We start from the raw sequence: 6,954 nt of genomic DNA, 5'->3' as shown, positions 1-6,954 counted from the left end.
TTAAGAATCATGTTGTTTAATGGACACTTGCTAGAAGATCACCCTCAGCAGACAAGGAGCATTATCATGTTGATTAAAAAAAGTTTGAGGGTATACACTAAGAATTCTAAGTATAGTTAGTATCTCCATAGCACTAGATAGCATATGTAATGGTAAATCAGTTTTAAGTATGTACTTTTTGTTACTCCTCCATTATACTGTGAGCTCCTTGAAAGCAGGGACTGTTTTTTTGCTTTTCTTTGTACCCCTAATGCTTACCACAGTGCCTCACACATACTAGGTGCTTAATAAATGTTTGTTGACTGGATGATGACAAGATCAAGAGTATAAACATCTCTGTGTGTAGTTGAGGAGTTAGACATGGGAAATGCATGAATTGAGGAACTGGGAGATTAAGGTATATGAGGGAGTATGTTGAAGTTCCCTAGTGTGAGTGCAGGAGTCAGCTAAATGGCTCAGTGGATAGAGACCAGAGTTAGAAAAGCCTAAGTTCAAATCTGTCTCAGACACTTTTTAGCCGGGTGACCCTGGACAAGTCACTCGATTTCTGTTTGCCTTAATCCACTGAGGAAGGAAATGATAAACCACTCCAGTATCCTTGCCAAGAAAACCCCATGGACATTACAGTCCAAAGAGTTGGACACAACTGAATGACTAAAAAACAACGGTATGAGTGTGGGAATTCGGGTGGAGAGAAAGACTATGTGCCAAGCATTGAACTCATTGAGGAAGGAAAGAGAATATTTTTGGAGGAGATACATTACCAGAATTTTGATTTGGTAATAAATTTGAATGAATGAACCTCAAAGGATGAGAAGCACTGAGAGGTGAAAGATCTGGAGATCATGAGGAGAATAAAGAATAGGGTTAGGGCTCACAAGGCACAGGGAAAAATAATTTAAAGCCTTCATTAAACTCTACTCGGGGGACTCTTCAGAACTCAGTTTACCTTCAATGAAACCTGGAAGAACTGATTGGGGGGGGGGGTGGGAGTGGAGAATGAAATGTTCTCCACATTAGAAAAGAACATGTTCAGAAGAATTAGTTGGGCTTCAGCCCTTTCTGTGACTGGATGCCTTTGTATTACTAATGGTTATCATCATTATCCATTTGCCTTGGAGGCCAGGGCAGCAAGAAGGATTTCTGAAAACAAGTCCCCTCCCAGTTTAAGGGAATTGTGTTTCTGTGAACCATTTTTTTTTTTTAGTGAGGCAATTGGGGTTAAGTGACTTGCCCAGGGTCACACAGCTAGTAAGTGTTAAGTGTCTGAGGCCGGATTTGAACTCAGGTACTCCTGATTTCAGGGTTGATGCTCTATCCACTGCGCCACCTAGCTGCCCCAACCATTTGGTTTTGAATGGCTTTTTGAAAATGACAGTGCAACTGGATGGGAAGTCTTCAGTCCTCTAATTGTACACAGACATAGTCAACCATTGAGAGGTGGCAGAAGAAGGCAGATCTCTAGAACTTTAGGACTAATAACTGTGCTAAAGAAACCATTCAAGTCGTGTTTATTTCTTTTGGAATTTGGAATTTGAGAGACCAACCAAAATTTTGCCACAAGTATTTTGTTGTGATTGTTTGGTGCAAGTCATTGGGGGAGAGACTTGAAAGTGCAATGCTAAATTCTCCCTCGGAGCCCAGAGACATTTTTGGAATTGGGGATATGTACAGTTATTCCAGTTGTATTCCATTTAGTTAGCTGAGGGCTGGCAGGGGTACTTCATCAGTTTAACAAGTTTCCACTCTCACTTCTGAACTGTGAGCAGTGAACTAAATAATTCTCTCTCTAGAGCTTCCAATGAGGAGTCTCCGAAGAGCACAAACTCAGACCTCAGGAACATTTTCCTAATCCTAGCAGAAATGGCTCCGGCAGACATCTGGCAAATAGAACACGTGTACTTGCCTAGAGGAATCTTTGACATCACTGCTTTTAAGTGTTGCTTTGTGTCTTTCTCTCACCCACAGGAGGGCAGAGGCAGGCTCCTCAGGAGCAGCACCAGAGCACTCCTGCCAAACAAAAGAGAGAAGGGACAGCACAATAGTGCACAGACCTACAATGATATTTTATCCTAGCATAAGACAGAAGAACTCAGGCCCTTGTAATAGTGGTCCCATCCTGGCATAGGGGCTAGAAGCTGGCCCTAGCAGAGCAAGCTGCAGGCAGAGATGAGAATCTTAAGCTCACCTACTGGGGGCAGTAGGTATAAGGTGCTGGCTGTGGGGCTTGAAGGAAGAAACACGGACCCCAGGGACAATAATCAGTAATCAGACATTTCATTCACTTCTGTACTACAAGCAAACTTTAAAGTCATTCCTCAATTTGGCTGTGAGTATTTGTGTTTGGAGAGAGCTTAATACCTTTGTAAGAAAATTATTTCTAGTGTATACAAATATATGTATATTATGAGGGCTTGGCATACACACAAAGGGCATTAAATGGTATTTCTCCAGGTGGAAGAACCTTAAGAGCCTGATTCTGAGAGAGTTGTGATGATCTGTAAAGGAAGTACCTTGGAGAGAATTCAGTACATATATAAACATTCTGTAACTGTTTGCTAACCACGCAGTGAATGGGAGGTTGAATGGTTGCTGAAGTATTCAAAAGGCCCTAGTCATCTTCTGCTATATTTCTTTTTTGCTTAGTCCTTTCAATTGCTCTGTTCATAGTTGGACTCCTTTGCCCACTTTATCAGATGAGAGACAAATGTTATAGGGGAAAAAGGCCTTAGAACCTTCTCCAGACAGTTACATCTCCAGGGGCAGATCCAAGAGACATGCTACACATAAAAAGTCACTAAAGACTGCATACCTTTTGACCCAGTAACACCACTATAAAACATATATTCCAAAAAGATTTTTTTTAAAAAGAGGGAAGAGTCCTATCCATACCAAAATATCAATAATAACACTTTTTGTTGCAGAAAGGAACTGGAAACAAGGTATGTGCGTATCAACTGGGGATTGGTTGAGCAGATTAAAGTGTAGAAATGTAATAGAATATTATTGTGCCATAATAAATTATGTAAGACATAAATTCAGACAAATCTAGGAATACTTGTTTAATATTTGCAGAGTAAGGTGAACAGAATCCAGAGAACTATTTATGTCATTACAGTATTGTAAAGTGTGAGGAAATAATTATTAATAATGGTTTTCTTGGGGGGACCCAGAAATCAATTTCAGTCCTTTCTTCTTACCCCTCCTCCCAAATCCATGAAGTACAGTTCTTGAGGAGCTATAGCAGATCTTATTTGATATAAACCCAAGGGAATAAAAGAAATGGAGACAGACTCTTTTGTCTAGCTCAGTAAAGGATTGATGAGATCAAACCACATCTAGATACTGGACTTCCCTTTGCCCTTCACCTAGGGTTTTTTGCATACTCTTCCTTGACTTCATCTGTAAAGTTTATTTTAATTTAGACCACCCTTAAGTTATGTCAACCAATGGAATCAAATGATGCTAACCAATTAGTTTTGACCTAACTCAATCAAAAGAGGATAAAACCCTCCATGCCAGGGTCCCTCTCCTGGCTCACTCTCTTGGTTTGAGTTTTTTCTTGAACAGGAGAGTGTAGATTTTGGAGTTCTTCTGGACAATCCTTGAGACTACTTGCTGTCTCTCTCAGAGATAGCATGGATCTTCTGGGGCTTTTCTCTTGTTCGTGCTAACTGCCACATGGTCAGTTCTTTACTGGTATATATAATATTAATTAATAATAAATGCTTACTGGGGGCAGCTAGGTGGCACAATGGATAAAGCACTGGCCTTGGATTCAAGAGGACCTGAGTTCAAATCCAGCTCAGACGCTTGACATTAGCTGTGTGACCCTGGGCAAGTCACTTAACCCTCATTGTCCTAAAAAAAAAATAATAAATGCTTACTGTCAAAACTGGTACAATAGCAATTTAATTTATAAAATAGAGTAACAGTAATTATTTATAAAATACAGTTTTGGGGGGGCAGAGCCAAGATGGCAGAGAAGAATCAGCAAGCTGCCTGAGCTCTCCTTCTGTTCCCTCAAAAAGAACATTAAATCAAGCCTCTGGATGGATTCTGAAACTACAGAACCTGCAAAGAGACAGAGAGACACAGTCTTCCAACCAGAGATAATTTAGAAGACTTCAGGAAAAGGTCGGTCTGACTTGGGCAAAGGGGAGGCCCAGCGCAGAGCAGCAGCCCAGCGCCGAGGGGGTCGGGGCAAGTCAGCAGGAGCTGTGGGCCACAGCCGAACAACTGAGGCCCCTGGAACCTGGCTCAAAAATCTGGTGGCCAAGAAGGACAGTGGAAAAACCTACCTGCACCAGCTGAGAGGGCAAGTTGCCAGCTGTAGGGCCACAAACAGGACAGGCGCACATTGACCTAGCGCGCTCAGACAGGAAGTGCAGGGGGGTGAACTGCACACACTATAAAGGCTTCAGAGTAAAAAGCCGGTCACACAGCACTTATACCCCAGCACAAGAAGCCCAAAACAGGGACCCTGGTGCCCCCAGAGCAGATCTCAACTTAAAAAATAAATAAATAAGTTGCAATAATGAGTAAGAAGCAAAAAAGAGCCCTCTCCATTGAGAGCTTCTGTATTAATAGGGAAGAAGCCAACACAAACTCAGATGAGGACAATACTCTCAAACTGCCTACATCTGAAGCCTCACGAAGGAAGGTGAATTGGTCTCAAGAACAAAAAGCCTTCCTGGAAGAGCTCAAAAAGGATTTTAAAAATCAATTGAGGGGGGCAGCTAGGTGGCACAGTGGATAGAGCACCAGCCCTGGAGTCAGGAGTACCTGAGTTCAAATGCGGCCTCAGACACTTAACACACACTCACTAGCTGTGTGACCCTGGGCAAGTCACTTAACCCCAATTGCCTCACTAAAAAAAAAAAAAAAAACTCAATTGAAGGGGCAGCTAGGTGGCGCAGTGGATAAAGCACCTGCCCTGGATTCAGGAGTTCCTGAGTTCAAATCTGGCCTCAGACACTTGACACTTACTAGCTGTGTGACCTTGGGCAAGTCACTTAACCCCCACTGCCCGGCAAAAAAACAAAAACAAAAACAAAATCAATTGAGAGAGGTAGAAGAAAAATGGGGAGAGAAATGAAAGCAAAACAAGAAAACTATGAAAAAAGAATCAGCAGCTTGGAAAAGGAAGCACAAAGATTGACTGCAGAAAACAATTCCTTAAAAAATTCATCTGGCCAAATGGAAAAAAAAGTGCATAATTTCACTGAAAAAAACAATGCCTTAAAAAATTCATTTGGCCAAATGGAAAAAAAGGTGCATAATCTCATTGAAGAAAACAATGCCTTAAAAAATTCATCTGGCCAAATGGAAAAAAAAGGTGCATAATCTCACTGAAGAAAACAATTCCTTAAAAAATTCATTTGGTTGGGGCAGCTAGGTGGCACAGTGGATAGAGCAGTGGATAGGCCCTGGAGTCAGGAGTACCTGAGTTCAAATCCAGCCTCAGACACTTAACACTTACAAGCTGTGTGACCCTAGTCAAGTCACTTAACCCCAATTGCCCCACTAAAAAAAAAAATCATTTGGCCAAATGGAAAAAAAGGTACATAATCTCACTGAAGGAAATAATGCCTTAAAAATTAAAATTGGATAGTTGGAAGATAAGGAATCCATGAGACACCAGGAATCAGTCAAGCAGAATCAAAAGAATGAAAAAATAGAAGAAAATGTGAAGTACCTCATTGGAAAGACAACTGATCTGGAAAACAGATCGAGGAGAGACAATTTGAGAATCATTGGACTGCCTGAAAGCCATGACCAGAAAAAGAATCTAGACACCATATTCCAGGAAATTATTAAGGAGAACTGCCCTGATATCATAGAATCAGAGGATAAAATCATCATTGAAAGAATCCACCGATCACCTCCTGAAAGAGACCCCAAAAGGAAAACTCCAAGGAATATTGTAGCCAAATTTCAGAATTATCAGGTGAAGGAGAAAATACTCCAAGGAGCCAGAAAGAAGCAATTTAAATATCATGGAGCCACAGTCAGGATTGCTCAGGACCTTGCAGCTTCAACATTAAAGGACCACAAGGCTTGGAATATGATATTCCAGAAGGCAAAGGAGCTTGGATTGCAGCCAAGAATCTATTACCCAGCAAAACTGATCATTCTCTTTCAGGGGAAAAGATGGACATTTAATGACATTGGGGACTTTCAATCTTTCCTTATGAAAAGACCAGAACTGAATAGAAAATTCGATCTCAACACACAAGACTCAAGAGAAGTTTAAAAAGGTAAACAGAAGAGGGAAAAAAAGGTTACTCAATTAGGTTAAAGTGTTTATATCCCTACACAGGAAGATAATACTTGTAACTCTTAAGAATTGTAAACATATTTGGCAGAGAGAAGGACTTTACACAAAGGGTATAAATATAAATTGTCTTTGATGTGATGATACAAAGAAAATTAAGGGCTTAAAAAGGGAGTCTATGGGGAGGAGAGGAAAGGGGAGGTGGAATGGGGTGAATTATATCATATGAAGAGGTGAAAAAAAACCTATTACAATAGAGAGAAAGGAGGGGTGAACATTGTTTCAACCCTACTCTCATTACATTTGATTCAAAGAGGGAATAACATATATGTTCATTGGGATAAAGAAACTTAGCTCATTCTTTAGGGAAGCAAAAGGGGAAGGGAAAGGGGGGAACTGATAGAAGGCAGGACAAAAGCAAGGGAGAAAAGGGTAAAGAAAAGAGAGGTGGTGATAAAAAGGAAGGGCAGATTGGGGGAGGCAGGGGTAAGAAGTAAAACGTCAGTGAGGAGGAATAAGGTGAAAGAAGGGGGGAATAGTACAAAGGGGGTAAATAGAATGGAGGGAAATAGACAGTCAGTAATAATAACTGTGAATGGGAATGGGATGAACTCTGCTATAAAATGGAAGCGAATTGCAGAGTGGATTAAAAACCAGAATCCTACAATATGCTGTTT

The sequence above is a fragment of the Dromiciops gliroides genome, chromosome 1 (genome assembly GCF_019393635.1).
Source record: "Dromiciops gliroides isolate mDroGli1 chromosome 1, mDroGli1.pri, whole genome shotgun sequence".
In the NCBI taxonomy this organism is placed as follows: Eukaryota; Metazoa; Chordata; class Mammalia; order Microbiotheria; family Microbiotheriidae; genus Dromiciops; species Dromiciops gliroides.
This window is presented reverse-complemented; position numbering follows the sequence as displayed.